This window comes from Bubalus kerabau, chromosome 1 (assembly GCF_029407905.1).
Source record: "Bubalus kerabau isolate K-KA32 ecotype Philippines breed swamp buffalo chromosome 1, PCC_UOA_SB_1v2, whole genome shotgun sequence".
Classification (NCBI taxonomy): domain Eukaryota; kingdom Metazoa; phylum Chordata; class Mammalia; order Artiodactyla; family Bovidae; genus Bubalus; species Bubalus kerabau.
Genome location: NC_073624.1, coordinates 72,592,764 through 72,613,680, shown reverse-complemented (window position 1 = coordinate 72,613,680; position 20,917 = coordinate 72,592,764). Strand labels below are relative to the sequence as shown.

General features: G+C 36.5%; 1 long non-coding RNA gene across 5 annotated transcripts in view; it reads left to right on the top strand.

The window, feature by feature from the left end:
* Positions 1 to 20,917, top strand: part of LOC129650693 (uncharacterized) — a 76,502-nt gene that overhangs the window by 4,953 nt on the left and 50,632 nt on the right. For 2 of the 5 annotated variants that reach the window (XR_008713954.1, XR_008713939.1), the window contains 2 exons: positions 4,687 to 4,872; positions 8,716 to 9,086. The exons of 1 other annotated variant lie outside the window; for it this stretch is intronic. This is a non-coding gene — a long non-coding RNA (uncharacterized LOC129650693). Of the gene's footprint in view, positions 1 to 4,025; positions 4,464 to 4,686; positions 4,873 to 8,715; positions 9,087 to 20,917 lie in introns of those variants that run through there. 2 more of the 5 variants (XR_008713937.1, XR_008713946.1) reach the window with 2 other exon arrangements.

The following is a 20,917-nucleotide window of genomic DNA, read 5'->3' as shown; positions in this document are numbered from 1 at the left end:
CTTTTCATATTCTTTTCCATTCTAGTTTATCACAGGATATTGAATATAGTTTGTCTAGTCAAAGCTATGGTTTTCCAGTAGTCATGTGAGTTGGACCATATGGCAAGGCAGAGTGCCTAAGAGTTGATGCTTTCAAACTGTGGTGCTGGAGAAGAAGACTCTTGAGAGCTCTTTGGACTGCAAGGAGATCAAACCAATCAATCCTAAAGGAAATTGATCCTGAATATTCATTGGAAGGACTGATGCTGAAGCTGAAGCTGCAATACTTTGGTCACCTGATGCAAAGAGCCGACTCATAGGAAAAGACCCTGATTCTGGGAAAGATTGAGGGCAGGAGGAAAAGGGGGCCACAGAGGATGAGGTGGTTGGATGGCATCACTGAGTCAATGGACATGAGTTTAAGCAAACTCCTGGAGATAGTGAAGGTAGGGAAGTCTGGTATCCTGCAGTCCATGGGGTTGCAAAGAGTCAGACAGGACTGAACAACTGAACAACAGCCCTGTGCTACACAGTAGGCTCTTGTTGATCCATTCTATATATACTAGTTTGTATCTGCTAATCCCAAGCTCCCAGTCCATCCCTCTCCCACCTCCCCCTTCCCCTTGGCAACCACAGGTGCCTTTTCTGTGTCTGTCATCACAAAGGCTTGGTAGCTTGTACATATTTTCTTAAATTCATCAACTTCACACATTTGTATGTCTATTATCACACCCTGAACTTTTCCAACAGGATAGACACTTTAAATTAATACTGCACATTCAGGAGTTTGAGGTTTATTTTTAGAAACTACGCTATGTTTACTTTACATTAAGGTTATTGCTAGGTGCTACTTCAAATGGGTTAGAAAGCAGTTCAGCTTTTCTTGAGCATAAGTAACATAGGTAATACTAGTCCTTGCCAGTTTGACTGCACTTTCAGTAATATTTATTGCCCCAGATCTATTTTTGAAGGTGATTTTTAATAATATTTCATTGGTTTATTCGTATTTTAAACAATTCTTGAGTCTGTTCTGGAAATTTGAATTTTCTGAGAGAACATTTTATCTCAGTGGTATTCAAAAATTTTCAGATATATCCCTTCTCTCATTCCCAGTTTCATATTTTTGTTTTTCTACTGCATTAGGTTTTTAAAGTTTTTATATTTGATTTTATTATTTTACTGTTTGCTTTCCCTTCCCTTTCCTACCATCTTTGGATGTGTTTATCAGCTCTGTTTTTCTATTTTGCAGTTACTAGATTGTGCATTTAAAAATTATTTTCTTCCTTCTGTTATCCTGCTTGTTGACCTTTTTTTCTTTCTTCAGTTGAAAAGCTGGTTTAAAATTTTTATCATTCCTTCTTAATAATAAAACCGTGGAAATATATTAATTTTCCTCTACAACACTGGTCATACTTTGAAAGAATACTGTTTTTGCTCTTTGCCATTTAGGCTTTTTACTTAATTTAGTAGTGGTTATAAGAGAGAGTGTGCATGGAATTTTAATTACCAAGTGGTAAAGATTTGATTTGGCTCTGAAAATTTTACCTATGTAATGGTTAAAATGACATTCTGCTGTTTTAATTATTGTTTCCCTGGTTAATAGTGAGGGTAAGATATATTTCAATATATTTACTGCTTTTTTGTGTGTTCTTCTTCTGTAAATTGTCCATATTTGTTATAGTTTTCTTTTCATTATTTATCTTTTACTTTTGATTATAAGACTTTTTAGTTTACTTTATATAGCAATCATTTATGTATATTGAAAATCTATTCTAATTTTTGGCTGGTTTACTAATTTTATTTATATTATCTTCTCATGTAAAGACATCCTAAATTTTAGTAGAGCTAAATTTATAAATCATTTTTATAGTTTGGTGTGTGTATTGGTATGTGTGCATGGATGTATTCTTTAAGAAAAATTTACTTGGATAATCCTGTTGGAATCAGTTAAAAGTATATGAATCTATAGAATAAGTAGGAAGGATATGTTACAATTTGAGACTTCCCACCAGTGTGTGCATAGTAAGTTCTTTCAGTCATGTCTGACTCTTTGCGACCCTATGGACTGTAGCCTGCCAGGCTCCACTGTCCATAGGATTCTCCAGGCAAGAATACTGGAGTGGATTGGCATGCCCTCCTCCAGGGGATCTTCCTGCCCCACCTGTACATGTTACAGATTATCCCATTAGCAATTATTGTTAGATCTTTATTTAATGACTAATCTGCAATGCCTCTTCTTCCAAGATCAGACTTTCCTGTATGTGTGGATCTAGTTCTTATTTCTTGCCTTTCCTGTGTCATTTAATAAAACTGTAACTTTCATAGTTAGCATTCACTGTGTCAGTTCTAAAGATTTATAATATGCCTTCATGTTTAGAAAGAGAAGTCTCCCTAACTTGTTCTTTTCTTTTCAAAAAAAACCACTGACTTGGCTATTCTTGGCCCTTGCTTTTCCCTGTACATTATAATTAATTTGTTAATTGCACTAAAAACTCTTTTTGAATTGGAATTGGAATTTTATTGTATTTATAGAATAATTTGGGGATAATTAACTTTTAAAATATTGAATCTTTTAATCTATTTATGGGCATTCAAGTTGTGTCCAGTTTAATTCTATACAAGCAAGGAACATGCTGTGTTTGTCTCCTGTGGCCATGTGTGATATCCTCTACGGCACAGGTTCCAAAAAACACTTGTCAATGGAAAAATGTAAAAAACCATTGAGTGACAAAAACAAAGTGTAGAAGAAAATGGGTTGTAAAATACCATTGAGGTCTGACTTAATGTCTTTCAATAAAGCCTTATATAATTTGACCCATAATGTTTGCAAATATTTTATTGGATTTTTTGTAAAGGTTAGGTTTGGCTACATGTAGCAGAGACTCAAAATAACAGTTACTTAAGAGAAAAATTTATTTTATGCTGAGCTAAAGTTTTGAATGAACCAAATTCTTCACTTGTCTGCACAATCCAGAAGAGGAGGAAAAAACAATAATTGATGAAAGTTTCTATTACAAGAATAATCTGTACTTTAATCAAAGACTTTCTCAACAAGAATATAAATTTGACACAATTGAAAGTGATGAAAATGAAAATGGCTTATTTATCAAGAACTAGCTTTAAGACTTAGTTTCTTTGTGTTCATTAACCCATAACGATTAAGTCATAAACTTTACCCAATCCCAACCAGTTCCCTGCCCTCCAAGACTCATTTTAAAATCACCTAGCTCGGGCCCTAAAATCCTATATTTATCTTGTCTTGATTTTCTTCTTCTGAGTTATCACTCAGACTGTCCAGTTTCTGTCTTTCCTTACCAGAGTAACTCTAGTAAACTTAGATTTTCATTGATCAATAGGCTTTTATGGTATTCTTTTTGGGAAATGGAAACATGTTTACCATATACTGTTATCAATACAACAGTTGGTATTGATCATATCTGAATGTTTTTAATTTTTTCCTTGTGAGTTTATCAGGTGCTGTTTATTTCCTGAGGGAGTTTCATTTGTCCTGGGTAGAGGATAAATGAAAATCTCTCTGAGTTGGGTGGTGAAAATGTCTCTAGAGAGTGGGATCTGTTTTTCACTGAGTTTCAACAGATGAGGACATATTTTCCTTTCTTTTCATTGAAGTCTAATGTATAATGAAGATAATGAAGTATAAAATGTAATATCCATATAGAAAAGGGCAATATCACAAGTATATGGCGTAATACATTTTCACAAAGAGAATACTTTTCTGAAACTCACACCCAGATTGAAAACCAACATTACAAGCAGCTCAGAAGCCAGCCCATCAGTCAATATTACCTCCATCCTCCACAAGATAATCTCCTTTTTTCCATTGTCACTTGAGTCTGTTTGTATTTAAACTTTATGTAGTTTTCTGAATAGATTTTTTTGTTGAATGTACTTGTGAGGTTTGCGCATATTTGTATGTGGTGGTGTTGATCATCTTTGCTGCACAGCACTGCAATGTGGGAAGATACTGCAATTGATTAACATGAACTACTTTTAAGTATTATCTTAACCTTTTGTTCTTGTCTAAGAATATTTTCCTCTTCCTGGATCACAACATTGTCATGATGAAGGGGTTTATATTACTCAATGAAGAAGCTATGAGCCATGTCGTGCAGAGTCACCCAAGACAGACGGGTCACAGTGAAGAGTTCTAACAAAACTTGGTTCACTGGAGGAGGAAATGGCAACTTACTCCAGTATTCTTGTCTGGAGAACACCATGAACACTATGAAAAGGCAAAAAGATATGACACTGAAAGATGAGTTGCCCCCAGGTTGGAAGGTGTCCAAATATGTTACTGGGGAAGAGTGGATGGCAATTACTAATAGCTCCAGAAAGAATGAAGTGCCTGGGCAAAAGCAGAAATGACGCTGGAGTTGTGGATATTGTCTGGTGATGAAAGTAAAGTCTGGTGATGAAAGTAGTCTATTCCAGTAAAACCTGGAATATTAGACCCATGAATCAAGGTAAGTTGGTCATAGTCAAGCAGGAGATGGCAAGACTGAACATTGAGATCTTGGGAATGAAAATGAACAGTAATGGGTGAATTTAATTCAGATGACCATTAGATCTGTTACTGTGGGCAAGAATCACTTGGAAGAAATGGAGTAGTCCTCATAGTCAACAACAGAGTCTGAAATGCAGTACTTGGGTGCAATCTCAAAAACTATGATCTTGATTCATTTTCAGGGCAAATTATTCAATATTACAGTAACTCAAGTCTATGCTCCAACCATTAATGATCAAGAAGCTGAAATTGACCGATTCTATGAAGAGCTATGACACCTTCTAGAACTAACACCAAAAAAAGATGTCCTTCTCATCACAGGGGATTGGAATGCAAAGTAAAAAGTCAAGAGATACCCAGAATAACAGGTAAGTTAGGCTCTGGAGTACAAATGAAGCAGGGCAAAGGCTAACAGAGTTTTGCTAAGAGAATGCACTGGTCATAGCAAACACCCTCTTCCAACAACACAAGAGATGACTCTACACATAGACATCACCAGATGGTTAATACTGAAATTGGATCAATTATGTTTCTTGCACCCAAGGATGGAGAAGCTCTATAGAGTCAGTAAAAACAAGACCTGGAGCTGACTGTGGCTCAGATAATGAGTTCCTTACTGCAAAATTCAGGCTTAAATTGAAAAAAGTAGGGGAAACCACTAGACTATTCAGGTATGACCTACATCAAATCCCTTATGATTATACACTGGAAGTGACAAATAGATTCAAGGGATTAGATCTGATAGACAGAGTATCTGAAGAACTATGAATGAAGGTTTACAACATTGTACAGGAGGTAGTGACCAAAACCATCCTCAAGAAAAAGAAATGTAAGAAGACAAAGTGGTTGTCTGAGGAGGCTTTACAAATAGCTTAGGAAAGAGGAGGAGTGAAAGGCAAGGGAGAAAGGGAAAGATATACCCAACTGAATGTAGAGTTCTAGAGAATAGCAAGGAGAGATAAGAAAGCCTTTTAAAGTTAATAATGCAAAGAAATAGAGGAAAACAATAGAATGGGAAAGACTAGAGATCTATTCAAGAAAATTGGAGATATCAAGGGAACATTTTATGTAAGGATGGGCACAATGGGCATAGAAATGGTAAGAACCTAACAGAAGTAGAAGACATTAAGAAGAGGTGGCAAGAATACACAGAACTATACAAAATAGTCTTAATGACCTGGATACCACAATGGTGTGCCCACTTACCTGGAGCCAGAAAACCTGGAGTGTGAACTAGTTGGCCTTAGGAAGCACTGTTAAGAACAAAGCTAGTGGAGGTGATAGAATTTGAATTGAGCTATTTCAAATTCTAAAAGTTGATGCTTTGAAAGTGCTGCACTCAATATGCCAGCAAATTTGGAAAATGCAGCAGTGGCCACAGGACTGGAAAAGGTCAGTTTTCATTACAATTCCAAAGGACAATGTCAAAGAATGCTCAAACTACTGTATAGCTGCACTCATTTCATATGCTAGCAAGATTATGCTCCAAATCCTTCAAGCTCAGTTTTAGCAATATGTGAACCAAGAAATTCCATATGTACAAGCTGGATTTGGAAGAGTCAGAGGAACCAGGAGATCAAATTGCCAACATTTGTTGGATCATGGAGAAAGCAAGGGAGTTCCATAAAAACCTCTACTTCTGCTTCATTGACAACGCTAAAGTCTTGGACTGTGTGGATCACAACAAACTATGGAAATTTTTTAAAGAGATGGGAGTACCAGACCACCTTAACTGTCTCTTGAGAACTTAGTATGCAGGTCAAGAAGCAACAGTTAGAACCTTACATGGAACAACGGACTGGTTCAAAAGTGGGAAAGGAGTACTACAAGGCTGTATGTTGTCACTCTGCTTATTTAACTTCTGTGCACTGTACATCATGATAAATGCCAGGCTTTCAACAACCTCAGATATGCAGATGATACCATTCTAATGGTAGAAGAGGAAATAAAGAGCTTGATGAGGGTGAAAGTGGAGAGTAAAAAAGCTGACTTGAAATTCTACATTTAATAACTAAGATAATGGCATTTGGTCCCATCACTTCATGACAAATAGAAGGGGAAAAAGTGGAGCAGTGACTGATTTTCTTTTCTTGGACTCCAAAATCACTGCAGATGGTGACTGCAGCCATGAAATTAAAAGACGCTTGCTCCTTAGAAGAAAAGCTATAACAAACCTAGACAGTGTATTAAAAAGCAGAGAGATAACTTTGTTGACAAAGTTTCATATAAACAAAGCAATGGTTTTCCCAGTAGTCTTGTACGGATGTGAGAATTGGACTATAAAGAAAGCTTTGCGCCAAAGAATTGATGTTTGAATTGTGGACTCTCGATTGTCCCTTGTACAGCAAGGAGATCAAACCTGTCAATTCTAAGGGAAATCAACTTTGAATATTCACCAGAAGGACTGATGCTGAGGCTGAAACTCCAATACTTTGGTCACCTGATGTGAAGAGCGGACTCATTGGATAAGAGCCTGATTCTGGGAAAGATTGAAGGCAGGAGGAGAAGGAGGAGACAAGAGAACAAGATGATTGGACGGCATCACTGAGTCAATGGATATGAGTTTGAGCAAGCTCTGGAGATGGTGAAGGACAGAGAAATTTGGAGAGCTGCAGTCCATTGAGTCGCAAAAAGTCAGACACAACTTAGCGATTGAGCAAAAACATCCTGTGGCACTATCAGACAGACATTTAGGAGCCAGAATGTGCTCTGCTGTTCTCTTTTCCCTCTGTCATTGTGACCGGCATATTCTGGATGAGATCTTCCCATCAGCTTGGTTGTGGTCGGCCTGAGGGTAACTGTTCCCCACAAAGCCCTCCTTGTTGACCAGCTGTGGACATATTCTGTGAGTGAGAAAAACTAGCCTCAAGCTTTTTCAGTCACTTAGAGTATAGGATTATTTGCAACTTTGGCATAACATAGCTTTCCCTGACACATACTGATGTTTAGAGAGGTGTCTAACATGAACTTTGGAATGAGTTTTCCCTCAGAAAATTAATTTAGTAAAATCTATCCATAACATGGTCATTGTCTATTTTGGTAGTCAAGCAAGACATTGTAAATGTGTTCTGGAATGTCCCAGAACTGTCCTGGGAACAAGTAGTTCTGCTTCGCAGGACAGAAACTAGTGTACTTCTCCAGAGTTACAGTTAGAAAGGCCCTTGAGAACCAAGAGTTCAATCATGAAGGGTTTTGTCCTTATCCTGAAGGCAGCAGGAATCTGGGAGATAGTTGTAAACATTCGTTTCTCCATTCAACACAAAAATGCTCAACAATGATACACTCATCATTATTTTTACTGAACAAGATAGAGTTTCTTCCTCATGGCAAGATGACAAGCCGTGTCGCTGATGCTGTGGTGATACCAGCACACCCAACTCAAAAGTGTCCCAAAGGACTATCCTTGCTTATTGCCTTAAACGTTACTGTGAGAAATTTTGGATCAGCCATTGCGGTATATTCATTCCATAAGAAAGTACAGAGCTACGTGCAAGTTCTGTGACACAATCAGCTTAGAAAAACAAGGTCTGAGTGATACGGGCCAATTTCCAGTTTAAACAAAAAATATTACAGGCTTGAAAACTATCTTATGATTAAAATAGATGCTGAGGTTTTGATGAGAGGAATTCAAATAATCTGTGCAATTGAATCTGGGTTCCTTGTCTTGATATTGTAGCTGCTTAAGTTATCAAAAAGGAAAATGCTAGTTTTTAGACATGGAGTTGTCCAGAGAAAATCCCTTGGAATTTTGGTAATAAAACAATACTGCCTACATGACCTATTTTTAAAAGGCAGAAGGGAAACTGCATTTCAAGAGAGTGAACAGAGGAGGGAGCTGCAGATAGAATTTTAACTATGTGAATACATTTGTTTTATGTTTGAGATTTCTGATATATGTTGATATAGGTGCTTACATTGATTTAAAAAATATGTAACACATAAAATTATGTGTTTCTGTATCTAAGAATTACGAATGTTTGCTTGAGGGGAGAAAGAATGTCACAAGGTTAATTCTAGGTTTGTCTTTAAAAGATATCTGTCTTCAGCAATTATAACAAATATACCACCCTGGTGGGGATGATAATGAGGGAGGCTGTGCATGTGTGGGAGCAGGACGTATATGGGAAAACTCTGTACCTTCCCCTCAGTTTTGCTGTGAACGGAAAACTGCTCTCAAAAATAAAGCATATTGCTCTTCCCTGGTGGCACAGAGGATGAGACTTTGCCTGCCAACACAGGGGACACCGGTTCGATCCCTGGTCAGGGAAGATTTCACATGGCTTGGAGTAACTAAATCTGTGTGCTACAATTACTGAGCCCACATGCCGGCAGCCTGTGCTCCACAACAGGATAAGGCACCACAATGAAATACCTGCACACTGCAACGAGGAGAAGCCCCCATTCGCGCAACAAAAGACAGTCCATGGGCACCAACAAAGACCCAGTGCAGCCAAAAATAAATAATAAAAAGAAATTTAAAAAATTAAAATAGTGTATTAAAAATCACTAAAGATATAAATAATCTAACAGAAGTAACAAGCTTGATCTAATGTTTAATATCTCTCTTTTACAATGTATAGGAATAAAATGTATAGTGAATAACTTAAAGAAAGATGTTGGTGTTCAGAAATGAAGTCACTTTTTTGAAAGCAAACCATGTTTCTCAGGTTACTCCAATCTAGGAGGCAAAATGGGTAAATAAAACAATTATAAATAAGAAACATTTCTCTGGCTCTGCCACTGTTCACTCTGCATGTACATTTGTCTCTTTGACATTCCTGTGAAAAGTGGCTTACATGTGAGAAGTCATCTGTTATTATTTGCCTCCTCTTTTACTTTGCTCCCCTGGAGAAGGAAATGGCAACCCACTCCAGTATTCTTGCCTGGAGAACTCCATGGACAGGGGAGCCTGGAGGACTACAGTCCATCCATGGAGTTGCAAAGAGTTGGACACAACTGAGTGGCTTTCACTTCACTTACTTTGCTTTGCTGGGGAGTCTTCTTTGTGCAATACTTAGATAAGACCTAGTGCGCGTGTCATCTCTGCTGGTTCTGGGGCAAGTGTACACTGATACTGCCTGGCCATACTGGATAGGTGGTACTAATATTTGTGCCAAGGTTGTCTTGTCACTGCTAATACCATTGGCTTCGTATCCATTGACTGGACAAAATATGCCACTTATATATAGCTCCTTCATTCTCTATTCATTTTTCTTCCTAAATAGACCTCTTTAGTCTTATTTCCATCAGGCCTCAAAATATGCTCAATTTTGCTTACATTCTAGAATAAACGCAGTTTAGAGTTAAGCTTGCATCTCAAAAGCTTTTAGGACAGTTGTATTATTATTCTTTGCAAAAATCGGAGATGGAGAGAGGCTCCTATCATGGAATGTATCTGAGATAATATAATCAGAAATGGGACTGGGTCATGGAGGTGAAGATGAAAATATTTCTAGCAATCTTCTCAAATAGCCCATTATCTTTAAATTTTCTTCTTATTCAAATATACAAATAGAGTTGTACAATATTGCTTTCTGGTCTAACAGTAAGTCTTTTATGCATATGTGCTATGCTTAGTTGCTCAGTTATGTCTGACTGCAACCCCATGGACTGTAGCCCACCAGGCTCCTCTGTCCAGGGGTTCTCCAGACAAGAATACTGGAGTGGGTTGCCATTTCCTTCTCCAGGGGATCTTCCCAACCCAGGGATAGAACCGAAGTCTCCTGGATTGCAGGTGAATTATTTACCCTCTGAGCCACCAGAGAAGCCCTTTAATGCATATGAACAAGCTTAATTTAGGCAACTTTTACCTCTGGAGGTAATTTGTTTCCTTTGGAATGTGTATGAAAATCTTTCTCTCCCTTCTTTTCTCTCTTTCTTCTCTCCCTGACTCTTTTTCCTTCTTCCTTCCTCTCTCTCTTCTTTTTGTCCTTCCTTCTTTCTCTTTTACAAGGCAATTCTCCATGAGTCTCTAGTGTTTCTCCAAGTCTTGTGAGCAAAGGTATTAACAATCTTTGGTTGGGACTATCTTTCCAAAGATATGAAAGATTGAGCTAGAGAGATATCGATAGAATCCTCAAAACGCCAAAAGCAAAAAGAACAAAGAACAATTAAAAAAAAAACAGAACAGAATATCCAAGGACAACAACAAAAGGCATAATGTATGTGCAATAGAAATATCAGAGGAGAAGAAAGTGAGAAAGAAGAAGAAATATTTGCAACAATGACTGAGAATTCCCCCACAAATTAACCAGACACCAAAATGCAGACCCAGGAATCTCAGAGGACATGTTTCTAAAAGCTTAGAAATAAATAGGCTATTTAGTTTGGCTGACTTCTGATAGAAAAAACTATGAAAAAATATTCACAGATCTTTTTCCTTGGAGAGTTCCAGTTTGCAACAGATTAATTCTTAAATGTGTTAGGTAGTGGAAATGCCAACTTTGTCACTAATTTCAGACTTTAACTCTGTAAAATAAATGCATGACTCCTAAAGTTACTCATAGTTTTTCAAATGTTTGAAGTCAACTATGATAATCTATCTTCTATTGGAAAGCAAATTTATCCATTTCTTTGATGAAATTTCAACTGTCCTCACGTGAAATGGTTTTGATTCCAGTCACCATCCTATAGTTTCCACTACAATATGTGGCAGTCAGTAATTCTATACACTGCTGCTGCTGCTAAGTCGCTTCAGTCATGTCTGACTCTGTGCGACCCCAGAGATGGCAGCCCACCAGGCTCCCCCGTCCCTGGGATTCTCCAGGCAAGAACACTGGAGTGGGTTGCCATTTCCTTCTCCAAAGCATGAAAGTGAAAAGTGAAAGTGAAGTCGCTCAGTCGTGCCTGACTCTTAGCGACCCCATGGACTGCAGCCTACCAGTCCATGGGATTTTTCAGGCAGGAGTACTGGAGTGGGGTGCCATTGCCTTCTCTGATTCTATACACTAGCAAGTTTCAATTGTTCAATTGTAAACTGAAAAAAAACCTATACAATTTTAAATAGTTCCATAATAATAATTTAGGGTAATTCTAACTGCAAGCATGTACAGAATCTATACACTAAAGCTAAAAAACACTCAATAAAAAAGAAAGACCAATTGAGTGAAAAGAGATACCATATTCATGGATTAGAAGACTTGATATACTTAAGAAACCAGTTTTTCTCAAACTGATATATGGATTTAAATGAATTAAAATAAAAATCCAATAAGGATATTTTGTAGATACAGATGAGATTATTCTAAAGTTACATGTAAAGATGCAGGAACTGTAACAGAACAATTCTGAAAAAAAAAAATGAATTAGAAGAATGATAGTACCTGATTTTGACGTATGATAAAGCCACAGTAATCAGAATAGAGTCATACTGGTGAAACAATGGAGTCATTGATTAATGGACCAGAATAGAGTCAGAAAATAGATGCACAGATATATAGTCAGTTGATTTTTGACAAAGGTGCAATGGCAATTCAATGAAGAAAGGGTACTTTTTCCAACAGATGGTATTGGAATAACTGGATATCCATATTTTAAAATATCCTAATTTCACACCTTACACTAAAGTTAACTCGAGATAGATCATTGGTATAAACATGAAATTATCAAGATTTCAGAAGTATACATAGAAGAAAACTTTCTTGATCTTGGGTCTGGAAACAGTTTTCAGAGACAACACCAAAGCATGATCTCTCCAAAAAATGGATAAATTGAATTTCATCAAAGTTAAAAAATATTTACTCTGCAAAGGAGGATGATAAAGAATAGACTGGAAGAAAACACTTGCAAATCATATATCTGACAAAATAATGTATCCAGAACTCACAAAACTTGATGGCAAGAAAGCAAATACCCAGTGAAAAAATGGGCAAAAGACCTGAATGCAGATAGCAAATAAGTAAAAGATGCTCAACATCATTAGCCACTAGGGAAATGTATGTTAAAACTACAACACACTGATTAGAATGACTAAAGAAACAAACAAACAAAAAACTAAAACAAAAACAAAAGGCCCCTTAACACTACCGAGCACTACTAAGAATGTGCGTAACTGGGACTCTCACATTACTGCTGCGAAATGCAAAACATCCCAGTCACCATGGAAAATAACTTAGCAATTACTTATAAATGTAAACATACATTTAGTATGACCCAGCAACCCCTTTCCCATGTTTTTCCCTAGAGAAATGAAAACTTATACTCGTGCAAAAAACTGTACAAAAAAGTTTACAGCAGGTTTATTCATAATTGCCAAGAACCAAACACAACCCAAGTGACTTTCAATGGGCCAGTGCATAAACTATGGTACTTCCATCTATGCCACTGAGTCAGCCATTTGTTTAGATAGCATCACTGACTCAATGGCACAGAATACTGCTTAAGAATAAAAAGAACGAACTATTGATACATACAACACAAATTAATCTCAAAGGCATTGTACTAGTGAAAAGTTTCAGAACACTAGATGCTATTTAATTGCATTTACTAATAAATGACATTACGGACAGGGCAAAACTATAGAGATAGAGAAGAAATCAGTGGCTGTTAGGGGTTAAGGGTCTGGGAAGGACTAGCCTGTGAAGAGGTAGCAGGAGGGAATTTTTTTAGAGGAATGAAATTATTTAGTATCTCAATTGGGGAGATGGTTACACGAGTCTATACTGGTCCCCAAACTCAAAGAATTTTACATAAAAAATACTCTCTCCCAAATTTACACACACACGTGCACATAATATATATGTATTTCTATTGACATGTATACAAACACATATAGACATATATTTTTTATTATACTGGTGGAGATTATCTTTGGATGTATGCATTTGTTGAAATTCATCAATATTTAATATGGGTACAATTAATTGTAAATTATACCTGAACAAAATTGATTTAAAAAATGTGGCAACCAGACAGAAAAGAATTAACATAAGGCTTTGGGTAATAACTAATGGGTATTAGGATTGTTATGAACTGAATTGTTTTCTACTTTGCTATGTACTCTATTGAGATCCATAAATTTTATTAATAAAGTTTACAATCAATGAAATTTATGGTGCAACCACAATGTGCAGAGTACTATGCTCTGTGATATAAGAGATAGAGATGATTTCTGCTTCTTGAAATATTCTCAAATAGACATAAAAGAAATAGCATGGATATACATATGGAAATAGAATGGACAACATAAATTCCTGTCCTTTTCTACCTCTCTGAATATAAGCAGCAATTACTAGGAAACACAAACTACTTTTTAAGGGGTTGTAATAGTTCAACCAAACAAAGTTATTAACTGCATTTAGATAGTTTGAAATTAAAGCAAGTAATGGAAAATGGTAGCTTGTGAGATTAACTGGTTTGAAAGAGCTTTTAAGCTATGAATCTCTTTCAGGGAAAATCTGAGATTCTGTTAATACAGACACTTTTAACTATGTTCAGCAAATGTTGTTTACATTATTTGGGTTTTGGGTCCAAGTAATAGCTGACATCACCTCTTGTACCAAAGCACATGTGTGTTTCACTAAAAATACGTTTTGTGCAATCACTTGTGCACTGGGAAATAGATGCTGTGAACTGGAGCAAAGGGGACCGGCTGTGACTGTTGTCAGAGGAAGAGTGATTAGTGTCAGAATTCACCACAGGAACAAAAGGATGGGTAAACTCTCATGCAGGATTTATTCTTAGGAAGAAGTTGCCTTCTTAAGGAAGAAATTTTGATAACCATCTGTTTTGCCTTAGGATATATGTGAATCTTGAGATGTTGAACTTTTATACAACAAGTTCTGTTTTGTTTGTTAAGGAATCAATTTGTAAACTTGCAAATTACTTTTTCTTTTGTAAACTTCTTTTTGAAGAATAAAATTAGTGAGTTTTCTACGAAGAAATGAAAAATACTTCACAGAAATTTTAAAACATTGAGATACAATTGACATGTAATATTGTATTCATCTTAGGTGTACAACATAATTTGATTTATGTGTATATTGTGAAATGATCACCACAGTAAGTCTATTGAACATCCATCACCATACAGTTAACACATTTCTTTTTCTTATAAAGAGAACTTTTAAGATACACTGTTTTAGCAACTTTTAAGTGTACAATATGGTATTAGCTATAGTCTCCATTGTTGGTGTTGTTCAGTCATTGAGTCGTGTCCTACTCTTTGCGACCCCATGGGTTGCAGTATGCCATGCCTCCCTGTCCCTCACCATCCCAGAGTTCATCCAAGTTCATGTCCATTGAATTGGTGATGCCATCCAACCATCTCATCCTCTGGTGCCTTCTTTCTTCTTTTGCCTTCAATCTTTCTCAGCATCAGGGTCTTTCCCAATGAGTCGGCTGTTCACATGTGGTGGCCAAAGTATTGAAGCTTCAGTTTCAGCATCAGTCCTTCCAATGAGTATTCAGGGTTGATGCTGTACAATAAGTACATTCTTAGAACTTATCTTATAACTGGAAGTTTGTACCTTTTGACCAACTTCACCCATTTTGTCTGCCCATCAACAGCCCCCCTACTTTGATAACCATCAATCTGTTCTCTGAGCTTTTGTTTGTTTTTAGATTCCACATATAAATGAGATTATACTGTATTTGCCTTTCACTGTTTGAGTTATTTTACTTAGTGTAATGCTTGCAAATCTACTCATGTTATCGCAAATGGCAGGATTTCCTCCTTTTTTATGGTTGAATAAATTCCAATGTGATATATATATATATATATATATATATATATGTATGTAACATTTTATTTATTCATTTACCTGTTGATGGACATTTAGGCTGTTTCCATGTCTTGGATATTGCAAATAATTCTGAAATGTACATAGGAGTGCAGATATATTTGAGATAATGATTTTATTTCCTTTGAACCAATACCTAGGATTGGAACTGTTGGATCAAATGGTGGTTCTATTTTTAAGTTTTTGAGGAAACTCCATACCAGCTTCCATAGTGGCTGTGCCGATTTACATTACCACCAACTGTGCACAAGTTTCCCCATTTTTCTACAGCCATATCAGCATTTTTTAGCTCTTATCTTTTGGATAATGGTAGAAATTTTAATAATAAAAATTATAACTCTCCTATGAAGAAATATTTTTTTTAAGAAATATTTTTAATAAATTGATCTATGGCTTATCTGCCATTTTACTTTACATAAATATAAATTACTTTAAGTTACAATCATCACCTGGATGTCAAACTAACAAAATATCCAGCTTCATGATAAAATTCAGACTAGAATTTCTTTTTTTAAAAAAATATTTATTTATGGTTGCACTGGGTTTTCTTTGCTGCTCCTGGGCTTTTCACTAGTTGTGGTGAGCAAGGGCTACTCTTGGTTGCAGTTCACAGGCTTCTCATTGTGACGACTTCTCCTGTTGCAGAGCACGGGCTCTAGATGCATGGGCTTCAGTAGTAGCACCCGTAGCTCAGCAGTTGTGGCACATGGGCTTAATTGTCTCTCAGCATGTGGGATCTTCCTGGACCAGGGATCGAACATGTGTCCCTTGCATTGGTAGGCACATTCTTAACCACTGTACCATCAAGGAAATCCAAGACCATTGTTTCTTAAATGATTTGTTCAAAGTCACGAAGTTAGTTTGTAGAACTGGTACAAAACCTCAAAAGTCTAGCTGTCCAATTTGCTTCCCCCCCTGCTTAGTAACTCTATCCTATATATATACACAAAACTTACTTGGAATCTCATGTCACACAGTTACTATCAAACATATATAATGCCTTATCCTGAGTATCGACTTTGTAATTATAATTTGCATGTGATCAGACTCAACAGACATGAGTTTGAGCAAGCTCTGGGAGATGGTGAAAGGCAGGGAAGCCTGGTGTGCTGCAGTCCATGGAGTCGTAAAGAGTCAGACATGACTGAATGACTGAACAAAAAGCTAGTTTCCACATTTTTTGGTAATAGATATTGGATAGGAGAATGTATTTATTGCTATGTGATGATTATAAGATTTAGCAAATAAATTTTATCCTTCTGGGCTTTGAAGTGGACTCTTGTGAATAAAGAGTTTTCTACTCTCTGTTCCTCACCTGGGTCTACTATAAGAAGCAGGTACTCCAGCTGGAAAGCCTTAGTTTCAGATATGTGGTCATCAGAATTATGGTCCCCAGGTCGATTCCATAGACCTGAATCCCTGGGACTGTGAATATATTACCTTACATGGTAAGGTGCATATTAAAATGTATTGAAATTAAACATTACTTAGATATTTTAAATCTTGATGCACTTACATACTTTGGTCTAAAATGGCTTCTTTTGATCCAAAATCTTGTATTCCCTAAGGATAATACAGCTTAGCTTAATGCTATTTATATGTTGAACTTAGGACTATAGAAATTTCTCCCACTGAAAGAGACATTAAATAGATATTGGAAAGCTGTGCAAAGTTCTGAGAAAGACCTCCAAGATACATTATGACTTCTATGGAAATCTAGAAATGATTCGTGAAATCTTGGCTAGGTTGTGAGTATGTGTATCTAAACTTTCCTAATCCTTTTTTAACTCTTGTGGATTGCTTTTGCCAAAAATTGCAAAGTAAAAATTGTTTATATTAGAGCTATAACTGAATATGGACTAAGGAGTTTTCTAAAAATGTGGTTTCATGTAGAATATTTGGGATTACAGGAGTGATTCCAGGGAGGAGGGGAAACAGGGTAGAAATGATATAAAAGAAGTGGGGAGGTAAAGAAAACATGCAGTACCAGGAAAGCAGGGAGCACCCTGACTGGTTGCAGAGTTTATATTGGGAGAAATGAAAGTCAATAGTGGTGTCTCTTAGACTGTTATTTAGGGTTCAGTGCAGGGGACAAGAAACCATCCTAGATAGTGGAAGCAGTAAGGAATTTAATACAGGGAGTTAGGTGCATATAAAAGCTTTATTTTATTTTTAAATTTATTTATTTTAATTGGAGGCTAATTACTTTACAATATTGTAGTGGTTTTTCTCATACATTGACATGAATCAGCCATGGGTGTACATGTGTTCCCCGTCCTGAACCCCCCTCCCACCTCCCTCCTCATCCCATCCCTCAGGGTCATCCCAGTGCACCAGGCCTGAGCACCCTATCTCATTCATCAAACTTGGGCTGGCAATCTGTTACACATATGATAATATACATGTTTCAATGCTATTCTCTCAGATCATCCCACCCTCACCTTCTCCCACAGGGTTCAAAAGATTGTTCTATACATCTGTGTCTCCTTTGCTGTTTCACATGTAGGGTCATCATTACCATCTTTCTAAACTCCATATATATGTGTTAGTATACTGTATTGGTGTTTTTCTTTCTGGCTTACTTCACTCTGTATAATAGGCTCCAGTTTCATCCACCTCATTAGAACTGGGTCAAATGTGTTCTTTTTAAGGGCTGAGTAATATTCCATTGTGTATATGTACCACAGCTTTCTTATCCATTCATCTGCTGATGGACATCTAGGTTGCTTCCATGTCCTGGCTATTATAAACAGTGCTGCGATGAACATTGGGGTACACGTGTCTCTTTCTCTTCTGGTTTCCTCAGTGTGTATGCCCAGCATTGGGATTGCTGGGTCATATGGCAGTTCTATTTACAGTTTTTTAAGGAATCTCCACACTGTTCTCCATAGTGGCTGTACTAGTTTGCATTCCCACCAACAGTGTAAGAGAGTTCCCTTTTCTCCACACCCTCTCCAGAATGTATTGTTTGTAGATTTTTGGATAGGAGTCATTCTGACTGGCGTGAGATGGTACCTCATAGTGGTTTTGATTTGCATTTCTCTGATAATGAGTGATGTTGAGCATCTTTTCATGTGTTTGTTAGCCATCTGTATGTCTTCTTTGGAGAAATGTCTATTTAGTTCTTTGGCCCATTTTTTGATTGGGTCGTTTATTTTTCTGGAGTTGAGCTGCAGGAGATGCTTGTATATTTTTGAGATTAGCTGTTTGTCAGTTGCTTCATTTGCTATTATTTTCTCCCATTCTGAAGGCTGTCTTTTAACCTTGCTTATAGTTTCCTTCATTGTGCAAAAGCTTTTAAGTTTAATTAAGTCCCATTTGTTAATTTTTGCTTTTTTTTAAATTTTATTTTATTTTTAAACTTTACATAATTGTATTAGTTTTGACAATTTGCTTTTATTCCCATTACTTTGGGAGGTGGGTCATAGAGGATCCTGCTGTGATATATGTCGGAGAGTGTTTTGCCTATGTTTTCCTCTAGGAGTTTTATAGTTTCTGGTCTTACGTTTAGATCTTTAAGACATTTTGAGTTTATTTTTGTGAATGGTGTTAGAAAGTGTTCTAGTTTCATTCTTTTACAGTGGTTTCATTCTTTTTCATTCTTTTACAAGTGGTTGACCAGTTTTCCCAGCACCACTTGTTAAAGAGATTGTCTTTAATCCATTGTATATTCTCACCTCCTTTGTCAAAGATAAGGTGTCCATATGTGCGTGGATTTATCTCTGGGCTTTCTATTTTGTTTCATTGATCTATATTTCTGTCTTTGTGCCAGTACAATACTGACTTGATGACTGTGGCTTTGTAGTAGAGCCTGAAGTCAGGCAGGTTGATTCCTCCAGTTCCATTCTTCTTTCTCAAGATTGCTTTGGCTATTCTAGGCTTTTTGTATTTCTATACAAATTGTGAAATTATTTGTTCTAGTTCTGTGAAAAATACCATTGGTAGCTTGATAGGGATTGCATTGAATCTATAGACTGCTTTGGGTAATATACTCATTTTCACTATATTGATTCTTCCAATCCATGAATGTGGTATATTTCTCCATCTATTTGTGTCCTCTTTGATTTCTTTCATCAGTGTTTTATAGTTTTCTATATATAGGTATTTTGTTTCTTTAGGTAGATATATTCCTAAGTATTTTATCTTTTCGTTGCAATGGTGAATGGAATTGTTTCCTTAATTTCTCTTTCTGTTTTCTCATTGTTAGTGTATAGGAATGCAAGGAATTTCTCAGTGTTAATTTTATATCCTGCAACTTTACTATATTCATTGATTAGCTCTAGTAATTTTCTGGTGGAGTCTTTATGGTTTTCTATGTAGAGGATCATGTCATCTGAAAACAGTGACAGTTTTACTTCTTCTTTTCCAATCTGTATTCCTTTTATTTCTTTTTCTGCTCTGATTGCTGTGGCCAAAACTTCCAAAACTATGTTGTGGTGAAAGTGGGCACTCTTGTCTTATTCCTGACTTTTGGGGAAATGCTTTCAATTTTTCACCACTGAGGATAATGTTTGCTGTGGGTTTGTCATATATAGCTTATGATTATATGCCAATAAAATGGGCAACTTGGAAGAAATGGACACATTCTTATAAAAGTTTTAGAATGAAGAAGGAACAGATTCCAGGCTAGGCGTTCAGAAATGCCTTCAGAACAGTAAAGAACTGACCTATGGGGGAGCAACCACACTTGCAGCCTCATAAAGACTGAGTCAAAATCAAGACTACAAACACTACCACTATTGCCACTGTACTTTTACCTCTGAACACCCAGGAAACTGAAGAATGGGCACTCATAGCTGCTCATAGCTTCTACTTTTAGGGAATCAGCTCAAGATTCAATACCAGGAATCTGAAATGCAGTCATTTCCAAGGTGACATTTGCTAGCAACAACTGCCAAGATGATGACCTCCGATTGACTTCTGCTCTTCAAATCTTGTCTGTGGGCATAGCTTGCATGCAGAAACTTAGGGCTGAGGGAGTCAGAGTAATATTTTTAACTTTCTAGTTTTTCCAAATGTAAGTGGATAAGACTTTGTGAGCCAATCCACAACTTTCACACATTTGAATAGGTCATGGAAGGCTGGGACCACAAAACTAAGGAATTTAACTCAATCTTAGAAAGAAAAGTAGCTCACATATACTGGGTGCTTACCATATTCCAGAAATATTTCAGACCACTTTTTTTTAAATTTTATTTTATTTTTAAACCTGAAACACTGTATTAGTTTTGCCAAACATCAAAACAGACCACTTTTATATATATTAATAGTATCTTTTAAATTTTTCTCATAACTCTATTAGAAATTGTCTCCAATATACACATGAAGAAACTGAGGCACAGAGAGGTTAAATTACTTGATAAAGATCACAGAACCATGGTTTGAACTCATGAACTGTGTTCTTTAAAATTTTTTAAATTATTTGTTTTTTATGGTGGTAACATTGATTTATAACATTATATGTTTCACATGTGCAACATTATATTTCTAAATACCCCACAATGTGCTCACCACCAAAAAAATTATTTTCCATCTGTCACCATATTTGTGACCCCCTTTACCTATCATCCCACTCTCATGCTCTGCTCCTTCCCCCCAATAACCATTACTCTGTTCTGTATATCTATGTGCTTGTCTTTGTTTCATTTGATTTGTTCATTTATTTTGCTTTTGT